The 21,490-nt window shown below is 40.9% G+C and overlaps 1 protein-coding gene across 5 annotated transcripts in view; it reads right to left on the bottom strand.

The window, feature by feature from the left end:
- FNIP1 (folliculin interacting protein 1) overlaps positions 1–21,490 on the bottom strand; it is a 164,243-nt gene that overhangs the window by 40,136 nt on the left and 102,617 nt on the right. The window lies entirely within an intron of this gene.

Raw genomic sequence — 21,490 nt, 5'->3', positions numbered from 1 at the left:
TGTTAATCCATCATCAATTAAACAGGTAAAAGGTCTGGAGCGAATTTCAGGTGTGGCATTTGCATTTGGAAGCTGTTGCTGTGAACCCACAACATGCGATCAAAGGAGCTCTCAATGGAAGAAAAACAGGCCATCATTAGGCTGAAAAAAGAAAAAGAAATCAATCAGAGAGATAGCAAAAATATTAGGAGTGGCCAAATCAGCAGTTTGGTACATTCAGGATAAAAGGGGGGGGGGGGGCACCGGTGAGCTTGGGAACTCAAAAAGGCATGGAAAACAACAGTGGTGGAAGATTACAGAATATTTTCCATGGTGAAGAAACACTGTTTCATAACATCCACCAAAGAACACTCTCCGGGAAGTAGGTAAGTATGTGTTTCAGTATCCAAATCTACCATAATGAGAAGACTTCATGAGAGCAAATGCACAGGGTGTTCACCACAAGGTGCAGACCATTAAACAGCCTTAAAAATAGAAAGGCCAGATTAGACTTTGCCCCAAAAAAACACATCTAAAGAAGCCAGCTCAGTTCTGGAAAAGCATTCTTTGGACAGATGAAATTAAGATCCACGTGTACCAGAATGATGGGAAGAAGAAAGTATGGAGAAGGCTTGGAACGGCTCATCACAAGCACACCACATCCTCTGTAAAACATGGCGGAGGCAGTGTGATGGCATTGGCATGCATGGCTTCCAATGGCACTGGGTCACTAATGTTTATTGATGATGTGACTGAAGACAGAAGCAATCGGATGAATTCTGAAGTGTACAGGGCTATACTTTCAACCAAATGCAGCAAGACTGATTGGACTGGACGCTTCACAGTACAGATAGACAATGATACAAAACATACTTCAAAAGAAACTCCGGAGGTTAAGGTAAAGAAGTGGAATATCCTCTGATGGCCAAGTCAATCACCAGATATCAGCCCCATGGAGCAGCATTTCACATGCTTAAGACAAAATTTGAGGCAGAAAGACCCACAAACAACTGAAGTCAGCTACAGTAAAGACCTCGCAAAGCATCACAAAGGAGGTATCCCAGCATTTGGTGACGTCTATGGCTTCCAGACTTCAGGCAGTCATTGCCTGCAAAGGATTGTCTAACAAGTATTAAAAATGAACACTTTGTTTATGGTAAACTTAAAGAGGTTGTCCACTACAACACATAATGCCCCCATCGATTTAAACGATGTAGAGAAGTGTTTTTGTAATTACTTTGAATTGTCATTCTTGCCTGTGATCGGCGCCACCTCTGACCGCTCACCAGGCATCACGTGAACCCCGGCAGCAGCCTCGGCTGATATCCGCTGATGTCACCTCAAGCTCCGGCTGCGAACTAGTACTGCGCACCCCCGATTTGATAGGCTGAGGGCGGCATTTCACCGCACGTCAGAGCCCGGCAGCCACCCGCGCGTTCCCGATGAATGCAGAGATGGAAAGTGTGTGGTGGATGATTAATTGAGAAGGTTTTGTAGAAAAATGTTTCAAAATTTCACAGGATATTTTTGTTCAACCCCTTTAATTAAACTTGAAAGTCTACACTTCAATTGCATCTCAGCAGTTTCATTTTACATCAAAAATAGCAGCATGCAGAGGTCAAATCACGAGGATTCGGTCACTGTCCAAATATTTCTGGACCTAACTGTATATGATGATGGCCCTTGATGGAGCCTCAACCCCCTCCAAATGGGTATCGGTGACCTATATTACAAATAGAAATATGTAAAGGTGTAATCCCACAAACAAAAGTTATCCTCTGTGCAGAGGATCCGTGATAAGTGTATGGCTTGTCTGGCCACTGGGACAGTATTACGGAGATCCCTGTGTGAATGGAATGGTAAGCCAGACGTGTTAACAATAGAAATACAGACGAGACTGATCAGATGAGTAGGATAAAAGAACTATATATTTGTAATGTACATAACAGGAGAAGTGCACAATGGTTCATTGCAGCTGGATGACTGAAGGCAAACCTACAGCATTACAAAGAGGTGGCGCTGAGCTTACAGCACTATTTTGGGGAGGTTGTAACCAGAACCTTGTGATCTGTACAAGTTCACTTGACAGGAAGAATATTTATCTGTGTCAGATGACTGCCTTCTCCTGCAGCCAAAACCCCTTCTCTTATGTAAAATGAAACTCAAGCCAAGAGAGGAGATCCCAGACCAGAGCCAGAGGAACAACTCAGCATTCAAGTCACATGCCCCTGTCGTTTTTAACTTTTTTTCGTATTGGGGGAAGGAAAATACCGATCATACTTGACGAGATTAATCCAGTCAGCACTTTACCGCCCGGTAAAACGGACACAAATGGTCACCAGGATTCAAAGGGACAAAAATAAACTTAAAAAATGCAAACATTATGGTGTAATACAAAGTGAAAGGCAACTATTAAGAAATATACATTGACTATTGAACATGTAGAACGTGGTTCACAAATTCAAGGATTTAATCTGAATCCATTTGAGAGTAGAATGATGTCAGGGACTCTAAGGCTGCTCTGCAGCAGGTGGTTTTCTGTACATCGCCATTACTGAAATCCATGATAGTTCATCTATTAACACCATGGAGGTAAGCACAGTACAGAGCACATCACTTCTAGATCCACCAATCAAAGTGACTACTGAAGTCATATTAAAGACGTGTTATGGAAGTACCCATCATGGTTAGGTATGCAAATCTGATCCGAAAAACTGTATGGATCTTTACAGTATAGTAAATGGCTGTTACATTGGAGATAAGAAGTTCACACTCCAAAAAATTGTGTGAACTAGGCCTTAGGCCTCATTCACATGTTTAAAACCGAGGCGTATGTGAAAAAATGGTACCAACGCCATCAGTGTTTTGGATTAGAGTGTCAATGTGTGTATGTGTTCACCATCAGTGTCATCAGTGTTTTGGATCAGTGTGTCATCAATGTGTGTATGTGCTCACCATCAGTGTCATCAGTGTTTTGGATTAGTGTCATCAATGTTTTGGATTAGTGTCATCAATGTGTGTATGTGTTCACCATCAGTGTCATCAGTGTTTTGGATCAGTGTGTCATCAATGTGTGTATGTGTTCACCATCAGTGTCATCAGTGTTTTGGATTAGTGTAAATGTGTGTATGTGTTCACCATCAGTGTCATCAGTGTTTTGGATTAGTGTGTCATCAATGTGTGTATGTGCTCACCATCAGTGTCATCAGTGTTTTGGATTAGTGTCATCAGTGTTTTGGATTAGTGTCATCAATGTGTGTATGTGTTCACCATCAGTGTCATCAGTGTTTTGGATCAGTGTGTCATCAATGTGTGTATGTGTTCACCATCAGTGTCATCAGTGTTTTAGATTAGTGTCAATGTGTGTATGTGTTCACCATCAGTGTCATCAGTGTTTTGGATTAGTGTCATCAATGTGTATGTGTTCACCATCAGTGTCATCAGTGTTTTGGATCAGTGTGTCATCAATGTGTGTATGTGTTCACCATCAGTGTCATCAGTGTTTTGGATCAGTGTGTCATCAATGTGTGTATGTGTTCACCATCAGTGTCATCAGTGTTTTGGATCAGTGTGTCATCAATGTGTGTATGTGTTCACCATCAGTGTCAGCAGTGTTTTGGATCAGTGTGTCATCAATGTGTGTATGTGTTCACCATCAGTGTCATCAGTGTTTTGGATCAGTGTGTCATCAATGTGTGTATGTGTTCACCATCAGTGTCATCAGTGTTTTGGATCAGTGTGTCATCAATGTGTGTATATGTGTTCACCATCAGTGTCATCAGTGTTTTGGATCAGTGTGTCATCAATGTGTGTATGTGTTCACCATCAGTGTCATCAGTGTTTTGGATCAGTGTGTCATCAATGTGTGTATGTGTTCACCATCAGTGTCATCAGTGTTTTGGATCAGTGTGTCATCAGTGTGTGTATGTGTTCACCATCAGTGTCATCAGTGTTTTGGATCAGTGTGTCATCAATGTGTGTATGTGTTCACCATCAGTGTCATCAGTGTTTTGGATCAGTGTGTCATCAATGTGTGTATGTGTTCACCATCAGTGTCATCAGTGTTTTGGATCAGTGTGTCATCAATGTGTGTATGTGCTCACCATCAGTGTCATCAGTGTTTTGGATTAGTGTCATCAGTGTTTTGGATTAGTGTCAATGTGTGTATGTGTTCACCATCAGTGTCATCAGTGGTTTGGATCAGTGTGTCATCAATGTGTATGTGTTCACCATCAGTGTCATCAGTGTTTTGGATCAGTGTGTCATCAATGTGTGTATGTGTTCACCATCAGTGTCATCAGTGTTTTGGATCAGTGTGTCATCAATGTGTGTATGTGTTCACCATCAGTGTCATCAGTGTTTTGGATCAGTGTGTCATCAATGTGTGTATGTGTTCACCATCAGTGTCAGCAGTGTTTTGGATCAGTGTGTCATCAATGTGTGTATGTGTTCACCATCAGTGTCATCAGTGTTTTGGATCAGTGTGTCATCAATGTGTGTATGTGTTCACCATCAGTGTCATCAGTGTTTTGGATCAGTGTGTCATCAATGTGTGTATGTGATCACCATCAGTGTCATCAGTGTTTTGGATCAGTGTGTCATCAATGTGTGTATGTGTTCACCATCAGTGTCAGCAGTGTTTTGGATCAGTGTGTCATCAGTGTGTGTATGTGTTCACCATCAGTGTCAGCAGTGTTTTGGATCAGTGTGTCATCAGTGTGTGTATGTGTTCACCATCAGTGTCATCAGTGTTTTGGATCAGTGTGTCATCAATGTGTGTATGTGTTCACCATCAGTGTCATCAGTGTTTTGGATCAGTGTGTCATCAATGTGTGTATGTGCTCACCATCAGTGTCATCAGTGTTTTGGATCAGTGTGTCATCAATGTGTGTATGTGTTCACCATCAGTGTCATCAGTGTTTTGGATCAGTGTGTCATCAATGTGTGTATGTGCTCACCATCAGTGTCATCAGTGTTTTGGATTAGTGTCATCAGTGTTTTGGATTAGTGTCAATGTGTGTATGTGTTCACCATCAGTGTCATCAGTGGTTTGGATCAGTGTGTCATCAATGTGTATGTGTTCACCATCAGTGTCATCAGTGTTTTGGATCAGTGTGTCATCAATGTGTGTATGTGTTCACCATCAGTGTCATCAGTGTTTTGGATCAGTGTGTCATCAATGTGTGTATGTGTTCACCATCAGTGTCATCAGTGTTTTGGATCAGTGTGTCATCAATGTGTGTATGTGTTCACCATCAGTGTCAGCAGTGTTTTGGATCAGTGTGTCATCAATGTGTGTATGTGTTCACCATCAGTGTCATCAGTGTTTTGGATCAGTGTGTCATCAATGTGTGTATGTGTTCACCATCAGTGTCATCAGTGTTTTGGATCAGTGTGTCATCAATGTGTGTATGTGATCACCATCAGTGTCATCAGTGTTTTGGATCAGTGTGTCATCAATGTGTGTATGTGTTCACCATCAGTGTCAGCAGTGTTTTGGATCAGTGTGTCATCAGTGTGTGTATGTGTTCACCATCAGTGTCAGCAGTGTTTTGGATCAGTGTGTCATCAGTGTGTGTATGTGTTCACCATCAGTGTCATCAGTGTTTTGGATCAGTGTGTCATCAATGTGTGTATGTGTTCACCATCAGTGTCATCAGTGTTTTGGATCAGTGTGTCATCAATGTGTGTATGTGTTCACCATCAGTGTCATCAGTGTTTTGGATCAGTGTGTCATCAATGTGTGTATGTGTTCACCATCAGTGTCATCAGTGTTTTGGATCAGTGTGTCATCAATGTGTGTATGTGTTCACCATCAGTGTCATCAGTGTTTTGGATCAGTGTGTCATCAATGTGTGTATGAGTTCACCATCAGTGTGTCATCAATGTGTGTATGTGTTCACCATCAGTGTCAGCAGTGTTTTGGATCAGTGTGTCATCAGTGTGTGTATGTGTTCACCATCAGTGTCATCAGTGTTTTGGATCAGTGTGTCATCAATGTGTGTATGTGTTCACCATCAGTGTCATCAGTGTTTTGGATCAGTGTGTCATCAATGTGTGTATGTGTTCACCATCAGTGTCATCAGTGTTTTGGATCAGTGTGTCATCAATGTGTGTATGTGTTTACCATCAGTGTCATCAGTGTTTTGGATCAGTGTGTCATCAATGTGTGTATGTGTTCACCATCAGTGTCATCAGTGTTTTGGATCAGTCTGTCATCAATGTGTGTATGTGTTCACCATCAGTGTCATCAGTGTTTTGGATCAGTGTGTCATCAATGTGTGTATGTGCTCACCATCAGTGTCATCAGTGTTTTGGATTAGTGTCATCAGTGTTTTGGATTAGTGTCAATGTGTGTATGTGTTCACCATCAGTGTCATCAGTGGTTTGGATCAGTGTGTCATCAATGTGTGTATGTGTTAACCATCAGTGTCATCAGTGTTTTGGATCAGTGTGTCATCAATGTGTGTGTGTGTTCACCATCAGTGTCATCAGTGTTTTGGATCAGTGTGTCATCAATGTGTGTATGTGTTCACCATCAGTGTCATCAGTGTTTTGGATCAGTGTGTCATCAATGTGTGTATGTGTTCACCATCAGTGTCATCAGTGTTTTGGATCAGTGTGTCATCAATGTGTGTATGTGTTCACCATCAGTGTCAGCAGTGTTTTGGATCAGTGTGTCATCAATGTGTGTATGTGTTCACCATCAGTGTCAGCAGTGTTTTGGATCAGTGTGTCATCAATGTGTGTATGTGTTCACCATCAGTGTCAGCAGTGTTTTGGATCAGTGTGTCATCAATGTGTGTATGTGTTCACCATCAGTGTCATCAGTGTTTTGGATCAGTGTGTCATCAATGTGTGTATGTGTTCACCATCAGTGTCATCAGTGTTTTGGATCAGTGTGTCATCAATGTGTGTATGAGTTCACCATCAGTGTGTCATCAATGTGTGTATGTGTTCACCATCAGTGTCATCAGTGGTTTGGATCAGTGTGTCATCAATGTGTGTATGTGTTAACCATCAGTGTCATCAGTGTTTTGGATCAGTGTGTCATCAATGTGTGTATGTGTTCACCATCAGTGTCATCAGTGTTTTGGATTAGTGTCATCAGTGTTTTGGATTAGTGTAAATGTGTGTATGTGTTCACCATCAGTGTCATCAGTGTTTTGGATTAGTGTCAATGTGTGTATGTGTTCACCATCAGTGTCATCAGTGTTTTGGATCAGTGTCATCAATGTGTGTATGTGTTCACCATCAGTGTCATCAGTGTTTTGGATCAGTGTGTCATCAATGTGTGTATGTGTTCACCATCAGTGTCAGCAGTGTTTTGGATTAGTGTGTCATCAATGTGTGTATGTGTTCACCATCAGTGTCATCAGTGTTTTGGATCAGTGTGTCATCAATGTGTGTATGTGCTCACCATCAGTGTCATCAGTGTTTTGGATTAGTGTCATCAATGTTTTGGATTAGACTCATCAATGTGTGTATGTGTTCACCATCAGTGTCAGCAGTGTTTTGGATTAGTGTCATCAGTGTTTTGGATTAGTGTCATCAGTGTGTGTATGTGCTCACCATCAGTGTCATCAGTGTTTTGGATCAGTGTGTCATCAATGTGTGTATGTGTTCACCATCAGTGTCATCAGTGTTTTGGATCAGTGTGTCATCAATGTGTGTATGTGTTCACCATCAGTGTCATCAGTGTTTTGGATCAGTGTGTCATCAATGTGTGTATGTGTTCACCATCAGTGTCATCAGTGTTTTGGATCAGTGTGTCATCAATGTGTGTATGTGTTAACCATCAGTGTCATCAGTGTTTTGGATCAGTGTGTCATCAATGTGTGTATGTGTTCACCATCAGTGTCATCAGTGTTTTGGATTAGTGTCATCAATGTGTGTATGTGTTCACCATCAGTGTCATCAGTGTTTTGGATCAGTGTGTCATCAATGTGTGTATGTGTTCACCATCAGTGTCATCAGTGTTTTGGATCAGTGTGTCATCAATGTGTGTATGTGTTCACCATCAGTGTCAGCAGTGTTTTGGATTAGTGTGTCATCAATGTGTGTATGTGTTCACCATCAGTGTCATCAGTGTTTTGGATCAGTGTGTCATCAATGTGTGTATGTGTTCACCATCAGTGTCATCAGTGTTTTGGATCAGTGTGTCATCAATGTGTGTATGTGTTCACCATCAGTGTCATCAGTGTTTTGGATCAGTGTGTCATCAATGTGTGTATGTGTTCACCATCAGTGTCATCAGTGTTTTGGATCAGTGTGTCATCAATGTGTGTATGTGTACACCATCAGTGTCATCAGTGTTTTGGATTAGTGTCATCAATGTGTGTATGTGTTCACCATCAGTGTCATCAGTGTTTTGGATCAGTGTGTCATCAATGTGTGTATGTGTTCACCATCAGTGTCATCAGTGTTTTGGATCAGTGTGTCATCAATGTGTGTATGTGTTCACCATCAGTGTCATCAGTGTTTTGGAATAGTGTCATCAGTGTTTTGGATCAGTGTGTCATCAATGTGTGTATGTGTTCATCATCAGTGTCATCAGTGTTTTGGATCAGCGTGTCATCAATGTGTGTATGTGTTCACCATCAGTGTCATCAGTGTTTTGGATCAGTGTGTCATCAATGTGTGTATGTGTTCACCATCAGTGTCATCAGTGTTTTGGATCAGTGTGTCATCAATGTGTGTATGTGCTCACCATCAGTGTCATCAGTGTTTTGGATTAGTGTGTCATCAATGTGTGTATGTGTTCACCATCAGTGTCAGCAGTGTTTTGGATTAGTGTGTCATCAATGTGTGTATGTGTTCACCATCAGTGTCAGCAGTGTTTTGGACTAGTGTGTCATCAATGTGTGTATGTGTTCACCATCAGTGTCATCAGTGTTTTGGATCAGTGTGTCATCAATGTGTGTATGTGTTCACCATCAGTGTCATCAGTGTTTTGGATCAGTGTGTCATCAATGTGTGTATGTGTTCACCATCAGTGTCATCAGTGTTTTGGATTAGTGTGTCATCAATGTGTGTATGTGTTCACCATCAGTGTTTTGGATCAGTGTGTCATCAATGTGTGTATGTGTTCACCATCAGTGTCATCAGTGTTTTGGATCAGTGTGTCATCAATGTGTGTATGTGCTCACCATCAGTGTCATCAGTGTTTTGGATTAGTGTGTCATCAATGTGTGTATGTGTTCACCATCAGTGTCAGCAGTGTTTTGGATTAGTGTGTCATCAATGTGTGTATGTGTTCACCATCAGTGTCATCAGTGTTTTGGATCAGTGTGTCATCAATGTGTGTATGTGTTCACCATCAGTGTCATCAGTGTTTTGGATTAGTGTCATCAGTGTTTTGGATTAGTGTAAATGTGTGTATGTGTTCACCATCAGTGTTTTGGATCAGCGTGTCATCAATGTGTGTGTGTGTTCACCATCAGTGTCATCAGTGTTTTGGATTAGTGTGTCAATGTGTGTATGTGTTCACCATCAGTGTCATCAGTGTTTTGGATCAGTGTGTCATCAATGTGTGTATGTGTTCACCATCAGTGTCATCAGTGTTTTGGATCAGTGTATGTGTTCACCATCAGTGTCATCAGTGTTTTGGATCAGTGTGTCATCAATGTGTGTATGTGTTCACCATCAGTGTCATCAGTGTTTTGGATTAGTGTCATCAATGTGTGTATGTGTTCACCATCAGTGTTTTGGATCAGTGTGTCATCAATGTGTGTATGTGTTCACCATCAGTGTCATCAGTGTTTTGGATCAGTGTGTCATCAATGTGTGTATGTGTTCACCATCAGTGTCATCAGTGTTTTGGATCAGTGTGTCATCAATGTGTGTATGTGTTCACCATCAGTGTCATCAGTGTTTTGGATCAGTGTGTCATCAATGTGTGTATGTGTTCACCATCAGTGTCATCAGTGTTTTGTATCAGTGTGTCATCAATGTGTGTATGTGTTCACCATCAGTGTCATCAGTGTTTTGGATCAGTGTGTCATTAATGTGTGTATGTGTTCACCATCAGTGTCAGCAGTGTTTTGGATTAGTGTGTCATCAATGTGTGTATGTGTTCACCATCAGTGTCATCAGTGTTTTGGATCAGTGTGTCATCAATGTGTGTATGTGTTCACCATCAGTGTCATCAGTGTTTTGGATCAGTGTGTCATCAATGTGTGTTTGTGTTCACCATCAGTGTCAGCAGTGTTTTGGATTAGTGTGTCATCAATGTGTGTATGTGCTCACCATCAGTGTCATCAATGTTTTGGATTAGTGTCATCAATGTGTGTTTGTGTTCACCATCAGTGTCATCAGTGTTTTGGATCAGTGTGTCATCAATGTGTGTTTGTGTTCACCATCAGTGTCATCAGTGTTTTGGATCAGTGTGTCATCAATGTGTGTATGTGTTCACCATCAGTGTCATCAGTGTTTTGGATTAGTGTCAATGTGTGTATGTGTTCACCATCAGTGTCATCAGTGTTTTGGATCAGTGTGTCATCAATGTGTGTATGTGTTCACCATCAGTGTCATCAGTGTTTTGGATCAGTGTGTCATCAATGTGTGTATGTGTTCACCATCAGTGTCATCAGTGTTTTGGATCAGTGTGTCATCAATGTGTGTATGTGTACACCATCAGTGTCATCAGTGTTTTGGATTAGTGTCATCAATGTGTGTATGTGTTCACCATCAGTGTCATCAGTGTTTTGGATCAGTGTGTCATCAATGTGTGTATGTGTTCACCATCAGTGTCATCAGTGTTTTGGATCAGTGTGTCATCAATGTGTGTATGTGTTCACCATCAGTGTCATCAGTGTTTTGGAATAGTGTCATCAGTGTTTTGGATCAGTGTGTCATCAATGTGTGTATGTGTTCATCATCAGTGTCATCAGTGTTTTGGATCAGTGTGTCATCAATGTGTGTATGTGTTCACCATCAGTGTCATCAGTGTTTTGGATCAGTGTGTCACCAATGTGTGTATGTGTTCACCATCAGTGTCATCAGTGTTTTGGATCAGTGTGTCATCAATGTGTGTATGTGTTCACCATCAGTGTCATCAGTGTTTTGGATCAGTGTGTCATCAATGTGTGTATGTGTTCACCATCAGTGTTTTGGATCAGTGTGTCATCAATGTGTGTATGTGTTCACCATCAGTGTCATCAGTGTTTTGGATTAGTGTGTCATCAATGTGTGTATGTGTTCACCATCAGTGTTTTGGATCAGTGTGTCATCAATGTGTGTATGTGTTCACCATCAGTGTCATCAGTGTTTTGGATCAGTGTGTCATCAATGTGTGTATGTGCTCACCATCAGTGTCATCAGTGTTATGGATTAGTGTGTCATCAATGTGTGTATGTGTTCACCATCAGTGTCAGCAGTGTTTTGGACTAGTGTGTCATCAATGTGTGTATGTGTTCACCATCAGTGTCATCAGTGTTTTGGATCAGTGTGTCATCAATGTGTGTATGTGTTCACCATCAGTGTCATCAGTGTTTTGGATCAGTGTGTCATCAATGTGTGTATGTGTTCACCATCAGTGTCATCAGTGTTTTGGATTAGTGTGTCATCAATGTGTGTATGTGTTCACCATCAGTGTTTTGGATCAGTGTGTCATCAATGTGTGTATGTGTTCACCATCAGTGTCATCAGTGTTTTGGATCAGTGTGTCATCAATGTGTGTATGTGCTCACCATCAGTGTCATCAGTGTTTTGGATTAGTGTGTCATCAATGTGTGTATGTGTTCACCATCAGTGTCAGCAGTGTTTTGGATTAGTGTCATCAATGTTTTGGATTAGTGTTATCAATGTGTGTATGTGTTCACCATCAGTGTTTTGGATTAGTGTGTCAATGTGTGTATGTGTTCACCATCAGTGTCATCAGTGTTTTGGATCAGTGTGTCATCAATGTGTGTATGTGTTCACCATCAGTGTCATCAGTGTTTTGGATCAGTGTGTCATCAATGTGTGTATGTGTTCACCATCAGTGTCATCAGTGTTTTGGATTAGTGTCATCAATGTGTGTATGTGTTCACCATCAGTGTTTTGGATCAGTGTGTCATCAATGTGTGTGTGTGTTCACCATCAGTGTCATCAGTGTTTTGGATCAGTGTGTCATCAGTGTGTGTATGTGTTCACCATCAGTGTCAGCAGTGTTTTGGATCAGTGTGTCATCAATGTGTGTATGTGTTCACCATCAGTGTCATCAGTGTTTTGGATCAGTGTGTCATTAATGTGTGTATGTGTTCACCATCAGTGTCAGCAGTGTTTTGGATCAGTGTGTCATCAATGTGTGTATGTGTTCACCATCAGTGTCAGCAGTGTTTTGGATTAGTGTGTCATCAATGTGTGTATGTGCTCACCATCAGTGTCATCAATGTTTTGGATTAGTGTCATCAATGTGTGTTTGTGTTCACCATCAGTGTCATCAGTGTTTTGGATCAGTGTGTCATCAATGTGTGTTTGTGTTCACCATCAGTGTCATCAGTGTTTTGGATCAGTGTGTCATCAATGTGTGTATGTGTTCACAATCAGTGTCATCAGTGTTTTGGATTAGTGTCAATGTGTGTATGTGTTTACCATCAGTGTCATCAGTGTTTTGGATTAGTGTCATCAATGTGTGTATGTGTTCACCATCAGTGTCATCAGTGTTTTGGATCAGTGTGTCATCAATGTGTGTATGTGTTCACCATCAGTGTCATCAGTGTTTTGGATCAGTGTGTCATCAATGTGTGTATGTGTTAACCATCAGTGTCATCAGTGTTTTGGATCAGTGTGTCATCAATGTGTGTATGTGTTCACCATCAGTGTCATCAGTGTTTTGGTTTAGTGTCAATGTGTGTATGTGTTCACCATCAGTGTCATCAGTGTTTTGGATTAGTGTCATCAATGTGTGTATGTGTTCACCATCAGTGTCATCAGTGTTTTGGATCAGTGTGTCATCAATGTGTGTATGTGTTCATCATCAGTGTCATCAGTGCTTTGGATCAGTGTGTCATCAATGTGTGTATGTGTTCACCATCAGTGTCAGCAGTGTTTTGGATCAGTGTGTCATCAATGTGTGTGTGTGTTCACCATCAGTGTCATCAGTGTTTTGGATTAGTGTCATCAGTGTTTTGGATTAGTGTCATAGAATCATAGAATCATAGAATGGTAGAGTTGGAAGGGACCTCCTGGGTCATCTGGTCCAACCCCCTGCTCAAAGCAGGATTCACTAGATCATCTCAGACAGATGTCTGTCCAGCCTCTGTTTGAAGACGTCCATTGAAGGGGAACTCACCACCTCTCGTGGCAGCCTGTTCCACTCATTAATCACCCTAACTGTCAAAAAGTTTTTTCTAATATCTAATCTGTGTCTCCTCCCATTTAGTTTCATCCCATTGCTTCTAGTCTTTCCTTGTGCAAATGAGAATAAAGATGATCCTTCTACAATGTGACAGCCCTTGACATATTTGTAGACAGCTATTAAGTCTCCTCTCAGTCTTCTTTTTTGCAAGCTAAACATTCCCAAATCCTGCAACCGTTCCTCATAGGACATGGTTTGCAGACCAGTCACCATTCTGGTCGCTCTTCTCTGAACTTGCTCCAGTTTGTCTATGTCTTTTTTAAAATGTGGTGCCGAAAACTGTACACAGTATTCCAGATGAGGTCTGACCAAAGAGGAGTAAAGACCGATAATGACTTCACGTGATCTAGACTGTATGCTTCTGTTAATACATCCCAGAATTGTATTTGCCTTTTTTGCTGCTGCATCACACTGTTGACTCATGTTCAGTCTATGATCTATTAGTATACCTAAGTCTTTTTCACATGTACTGTTGCTTAGCTCTATTCCTCCCATTCTGTATATGCTTTTTTCATTTTTATTGCCCAGATGTAGTACTTTGCATTTTTCCCTGTTAAAAACCATTCTGTTGGTTGCTGCCCACTGCTCCAGTTTATTTAGGTCTTTTTGAATCCTCTCTCTCTCTTCTCTAGTATTAGCTATCCCTCCTAGCTTTGTGTCATCAGCAAATTTAATCAGTTTACCCTCAATTCCTTCATCTAAATCATTGATAAAGATGTTGAACAATACAGGTCCCAGGACGGAGCCCTGTGGTACCCCACTTGAGACATCAATGTGTGTATGTGTTCACCATCAGTGTCATCAGTGTTTTGGATCAGTGTGTCATCAATGTGTGTATGTGTTCACCATCAGTGTTATCAGTGTTTTGGATCAGTGTGTCATCAATGTGTGTATGTGTTCACCATCAGTGTCATCAGTGTTTTGGATCAGTGTGTCATTAATGTGTGTATGTGTTCACCATCAGTGTCAGCAGTGTTTTGGATCAGTGTGTCATCAATGCGTGTATGTGCTCACCATCAGTGTCATCAGTGTTTTGGATTAGTGTCATCAGTGTTTTGGATTAGTGTCATCAATGTGTGTATGTGTTCACCATCAGTGTCATCAGTGTTTTGGATCAGTGTCATCAATGTGTGTATGTGTTCACCATCAGTGTCATCAGTGTTTTGGATCAGTGTGTCATCAATGTGTGTATGTGTTCACCATCAGTGTTATCAGTGTTTTGGATCAGTGTGTCATCAATGTGTGTATGTGTTCACCATCAGTGTCATCAGTGTTTTGGATCAGTGTGTCATTAATGTGTGTATGTGTTCACCATCAGTGTCAGCAGTGTTTTGGATCAGTGTGTCATCAATGTGTGTATGTGCTCACCATCAGTGTCATCAGTGTTTTGGATTAGTGTCATCAGTGTTTTGGATTAGTGTCATCAATGTGTGTATGTGTTCACCATCAGTGTCATCAGTGTTTTGGATCAGTGTGTCATCAATGTGTGTATGTGCTCACCATCAGTGTCATCAGTGTTTTGGATCAGTGTCATCAATGTGTGTATGTGTTCACCATCAGTGTCATCAGTGTTTTGGATTAGTGTGTCATCAATGTGTGTATGTGTTCACCATCAGTGTCAGCAGTGTTTTGGATTAGTGTGTCATCAATGTGTGTATGTGTTCACCATCAGTGTCAGCAGTGTTTTGGACTAGTGTGTCATCAATGTGTGTATGTGTTCACCATCAGTGTCATCAGTGTTTTGGATCAGTGTGTCATCAATGTGTGTATGTGTTCACCATCAGTGTCATCAGTGTTTTGGATTAGTGTCATCAATGTGTGTATGTGTTCACCATCAGTGTTTTGGATCAGTGTGTCATCAATGTGTGTGTGTGTTCACCATCAGTGTCATCAGTGTGTCATCAATGTGTGTATGTGTTCACCATCAGTGTCATCAGTGTTTTGGATCAGTGTGTCATCAATGTGTGTATGTGTTCACCATCAGTGTCATCAGTGTTTTGGATCAGTGTGTCATTAATGTGTGTATGTGTTCACCATCAGTGTCAGCAGTGTTTTGGATTAGTGTGTCATCAATGTGTGTATGTGTTCACCATCAGTGTCATCAGTGTTTTGGATCAGTGTGTCATCAATGTGTGTATGTGTTCACCATCAGTGTCATCAGTGTTTTGGATCAGTGTGTCATCAATGTGTGTATGTGTTCACCATCAGTGTCAGCAGTGTTTTGGATTAGTGTGTCATCAATGTGTGTATGTGCTCACCATCAGTGTCATCAATGTTTTGGATTAGTGTCATCAATGTGTGTTTGTGCTCACCATCAGTGTCATCAGTGTTTTGGATCAGTGTGTCATCAATGTGTGTTTGTGTTCACCATCAGTGTCATCAGTGTTTTGGATTAGTGTCAATGTGTGTATGTGTTCACCATCAGTGTCATCAGTGTTTTGGATTAGTGTCATCAATGTGTGTATGTGTTCACCATCAGTGTCATCAGTGTTTTGGATCAGTGTGTCATCAATGTGTGTATGTGTTCACCATCAGTGTCATCAGTGTTTTGGATTAGTGTCAATGTGTGTATGTGTTCACCATCAGTGTCATCAGTGTTTTGGATTAGTGTCATCAATGTGTGTATGTGTTCACCATCAGTGTCATCAGTGTTTTGGATCAGTGTGTCATCAATGTGTGTATGTGTTCATCATCAGTGTCATCAGTGCTTTGGATCAGTGTGTCATCAATGTGTGTATGTGTTCACCATCAGTGTCATCAGTGTTTTGGATCAGTGTGTCATCAATGTGTGTGTGTGTTCACCATCAGTGTCATCAGTGTTTTGGATCAGTGTGTCATCAATGTGTGTATGTGCTCACCATCAGTGTCATCAGTGTTTTGGATTAGTGTCATCAGTGTTTTGGATTAGTGTCATCAATGTGTGTATGTGTTCACCATCAGTGTCATCAGTGTTTTGGATCAGTGTGTCATCAATGTGTGTATGTGTTCACCATCAGTGTCATCAGTGTTTTGGATTAGTGTGTCATCAATGTGTGTATGTGTTCACCATCAGTGTTTTGGATCAGTGTGTCATCAATGTGTGTATGTGTTCACCATCAGTGTCATCAGTGTTTTGGATCAGTGTCATCAATGTGTGTATGTGTTCACCATCAGTGTCATCAGTGTTTTGGATCAGTGTCATCAATGTGTGTATGTGTTCACCATCAGTGTCATCAGTGTTTTGGATCAGTGTCATCAATGTGTGTATGTGTTCACCATCAGTGTCATCAGTGTTTTGGATCAGTGTGTCATCAATGTGTGTATGTGCTCACCATCAGTGTCATCAGTGTTTTGGATCAGTGTCATCAATGTGTGTATGTGTTCACCATCAGTGTCATCAGTGTTTTGGATCAGTGTGTCATCAATGTGTGTATGTGCTCACCATCAGTGTCATCAGTGTTTTGGATTAGTGTCATCAGTGTTTTGGATTAGTGTCATCAATGTGTGTATGTGTTCACCATCAGTGTCATCAGTGTTTTGGATCAGTGTGTCATCAATGTGTGTATGTGTTCACCATCAGTGTCATCAGTGTTTTGGATCAGTGTGTCATCAATGTGTGTATGTGTTCACCATCAGTGTCATCAGTGTTTTGGATCAGTGTGTCATCAATGTGTGTATGTGTTCACCATCAGTGTCATCAGTGTTTTGGATCAGTGTGTCATCAATGTGTGTATGTGTTCACCATCAGTGTCATCAGTGTTTTGGATCAGTGTGTCATCAATGTGTGTATGTGTTCACCATCAGTGTCATCAGTGTTTTGGATCAGTGTGTTATCAATGTGTGTATGTGTTCACCATCAGTGTCATCAGTGTTTTGGATCAGTGTGTCATCAATGTGTGTATGTGTTCACCATCAGTGTCATCAGTGTTTTGGATCAGTGTGTCATCAATGTGTGTATGTGTTCACCATCAGTGTCATCAGTGTTTTGGATCAGTGTGTCATCAATGTGTGTATGTGTCACCATCAGTGTCAGCAGTGTTTTGGATTAGTGTCATCAATGTGTGTATGTGTTCACCATCAGTGTCAGCAGTGTTTTGGATTAGTGTGTCATCAATGTGTGTATGTGTTCACCATCAGTGTCATCAGTGTTTTGGATCAGTGTGTCATCAATGTGTGTATGTGTTCACCATCAGTGTCAGCAGTGTTTTGGATTAGTGTGTCATCAATGTGTGTGTGTATGTGTTCACCATTAGTGTCATCAATGTTTTGGATTAGTGTCATCAATGTGTGTATGTGTTCACCATCAGTGTCAGCAGTGTTTTGGATTAGTGTGTCATCAATGTGTGTATGTGTTCACCATCAGGGTCATCAGTGTTTTGGATCAGTGTATGTGTTCACCATCAGTGTCAGCAGTGTTTTGGATTAGTGTGTCATCAATGTGTGTATGTGTTCACTATCAGTGTCATCAGTGTTTTGGATCAGTGTGTCATCAATGTGTGTATGTGTTCACCATCAGTGTCATCAGTGTTTTGGATTAGTGTCATCAATGTGTGTATGTGTTCACCATCAGTGTCATCAGTGTTTTGGATCAGTGTGTCATCAATGTGTGTATGTGTTCACCATCAGTGTCATCAGTGTTTTGGATCAGTGTGTCATCAATGTGTGTATGTGTTCACCATCAGTGTCATCAGTGTTTTGGATTAGTGTCATCAATGTGTGTATGTGTTCACCATCAGTGTCATCAGTGTTTTGGATCAGTGTGTCATCAATGTGTGTATGTGTTCACCATCAGTGTCATCAGTGTTTTGGATCAGTGTGTCATCAATGTGTGTATGTGCTCACCATCAGTGTCATCAGTGTTTTGGATCAGTGTGTCATCAATGTGTGTATGTGCTCACCATCAGTGTCATCAGTGTTTTGGATTAGTGTCATCAATGTTTTGGATTAGTGTCATCAATGTGTGTTTGTGTTCACCATCAGTGTCATCAGTGTTTTGGATCAGTGTGTCATCAATGTGTGTATGTGTTCACCATCAGTGTCATCAGTGTTTTGGATTAGTGTCATCAATGTGTGTATGTGTTCACCATCAGTGTCATCAGTGTTTTGGATCAGTGTGTCATCAATGTGTGTATATGTTCACCATCAGTGTCATCAGTGTTTTGGATCAGTGTGTCATCAATGTGTGCATGTGTTCATCATCAGTGTCATCAGTGTTTTGGATTAGTGTCATCAATGTGTGTATGTGTTCACCATCAGTGTCATCAGTGTTTTGGATCAGTGTGTCATCAAAGTGTTTATGTGCTCACCATCAGTGTCATCAGTGTTTTGGATTAGTGTCATCAATGTTTTGGATTAGTGTCATCAATGTGTGTTTGTGTTCACCATCAGTGTCATCAGTGTTTTGGATCAGTGTGTCATCAATGTGTGTTTGTGTTCACCATCAGTGTCATCAGTGTTTTGGATCAGTGTGTCATCAATGTGTGCATGTGTTCATCATCAGTGTCATCAGTGTTTTGGATTAGTGTCATCAATGTGTGTATGTGTTCACCATCAGTGTCATCAGTGTTTTGGATCAGTGTGTCATCAATGTGTGTATATGTTCACCATCAGTGTCATCAGTGTTTTGGATCAGTGTGTCATCAATGTGTGTATGTGTTCACCATCAGTGTCATCAGTGTTTTGGATTAGTGTCAATGTGTGTATGTGTTCACCATCAGTGTCATCAGTGTTTTGGATTAGTGTCATCAATGTGTGTATGTGTTCACCATCAGTGTCATCAGTGTTTTGGATCAGTGTGTCATCAATGTGTGTATGTGTTCATCATCAGTGTCATCAGTGCTTTGGATCAGTGTGTCATCAATGTGTGTATGTGTTCACCATCAGTGTCATCAGTGTTTTGGATCAGTGTGTCATCAATGTGTGTATGTGTTCACCATCAGTGTCATCAGTGTTTTGGATCAGTGTGTCATCAATGTGTGTATGTGCTCACCATCAGTGTCATCAGTGTTTTGGATTAGTGTCATCAGTGTTTTGGATTAGTGTCATCAATGTGTGTATGTGTTCACCATCAGTGTTTTGGATCAGTGTGTCATCAATGTGTGTATGTGTTCACCATCAGTGTCATCAGTGTTTTGGATCAGTGTGTCATCAATGTGTGTATGTGTTCACCATCAGTGTCATCAGTGTTTTGGATCAGTGTGTCATCAATGTGTGTATGTGTTCACCATCAGTGTCAGCAGTGTTTTGGATTAGTGTGTCATCAATGTGTGTATGTGTTCACCATCAGTGTCATCAGTGTTTTGGATCAGTTTGTCATCAATGTGTGTATGTGTTCACCATCAGTGTCATCAGTGTTTTGGATCAGTGTGTCATCAATGTGTGTATGTGTTCACCATCAGCGTCATCAGTGTTTTGGATTAGTGTGTCATCAATGTGTGTATGTGTTCACCATCAGTGTTTTGGATCAGTGTGTCAATGTGTGTATGTGTTCACCATCAGGGTCATCAGTGTTTTGGATCAGTGTATGTGTTCACCATCAGTGTCATCAGTGTTTTGGATCAGTGTGTCATCAATGTGTGTATGTGTTCACCATCAGTGTCATCAGTGTTTTGGATCAGTGTGTCATCAATGTGTGTATGTGTTCACCATCAGTGTCATCAGTGTTTTGGATCAGTGTGTCATCAATGTGTGTATGTGTTCACCATCAGTGTCATCAGTGTTTTGGATCAGTGTGTCATCAATGTGTGTATGTGTTCACCATCAGTGTCATCAGTGTTTTGGATTAGTGTCATCAATGTGTGTATGTGTTCACCATCAGTGTCACCAGTGTTTTGAATCAGTGTGTCATCAATGTGTGTATGTGCTCACCATGAGTGTCATCAGTGTTTTGGATTAGTGTCATCAGTGTTTTGGATTAGTGTCATCAATGTGTGTATGTGTTCACCATCAGTGTCATCAGTGTTTTGGATCAGTGTGTCATCAATGTGTGTATGTGTTCACCATCAGTGTCATCAGTGTTTTGGATCAGTGTGTCATCAATGTGTGTATGTGTTCACCATCAGTGTCATCAGTGTTTTGGATCAGTGTGTCATCAATGTGTGTATGTGTTCACCATCAGTGTCATCAGTGTTTTGGATCAGTGTGTCATCAATATGTGTATGTGTTCACCATCAGTGTCAGCAGTGTTTTGGATCAGTGTGTCATCAATGTGTGTATGTGTTCACCATCAGTGTCATCAGTGTTTTGGATCAGTGTGTCATCAATGTGTGTATGTGTTCACCATCAGTGTCATCAGTGTTTTGGATCAGTGTGTCATCAATGTGTGTATGTGTTCACCATCAGTGTCATCAGTGTTTTGGATCAGTGTGTCATCAATGTGTGTATGTGTTCACCATCAGTGTCATCAGTGTTTTGGATCAGTGTGTCATCAATGTGTGTATGTGTTCACCATCACTGTCATCAGTGTTTTGGATCAGTGTGTCATCAATGTGTGTATGTGTTCACCATCAGTGTCATCAGTGTTTTGGATTAGTGTCATCAATGTGTGTATGTGTTCACCATCAGTGTCAGCAGTGTTTTGGATTAGTGTCATCAATGTGTGTATGTGTTCACCATCAGTGTCAGCAGTGTTTTGGATTAGTGTGTCATCAATGTGTGTATGTGTTCACCATCAGTGTCATCAGTGTTTTGGATCAGTGTGTCATCAATGTGTGTATGTGTTCACCATCAGTGTCAGCAGTGTTTTGGATTAGTGTGTCATCAATGTGTGTATGTGTTCACCATCAGTGTCATCAGTGTTTTGGATTAGTGTCATCAATGTGTGTATGTGTTCACCATCAGTGTCAGCAGTGTTTTGGATTAGTGTGTCATCAATGTGTGTATGTGCTCACCATCAGTGTCATCAATGTTTTGGATTAGTGTCATCAATGTGTGTTTGTGTTCACCATCAGTGTCATCAGTGTTTTGGATCAGTGTGTCATCAATGTGTGTTTGTGTTCACCATCAGTGTCAGTGTTTTGGATTAGTGTCAATGTGTGTATGTGTTCACCATCAGTGTCATCAGTGTTTTGGATTAGTGTCATCAATGTGTGTATGTGTTCACCATCAGTGTCATCAGTGTTTTGGATCAGTGTGTCATCAATGTGTGTATGTGTTCATCATCAGTGTCATCAGTGCTTTGGATCAGTGTGT

Source organism: Phyllobates terribilis, unplaced genomic scaffold (assembly GCF_046119375.1).
Source record: "Phyllobates terribilis strain yellow unplaced genomic scaffold, ASM4611937v1 Scaffold_11__3_contigs__length_659146591, whole genome shotgun sequence".
NCBI classification, from domain to species: Eukaryota; Metazoa; Chordata; class Amphibia; order Anura; family Dendrobatidae; genus Phyllobates; species Phyllobates terribilis.
Note: the sequence above shows the minus strand (reverse complement) of the source record. Positions and strands in the feature narration are given on the sequence as shown.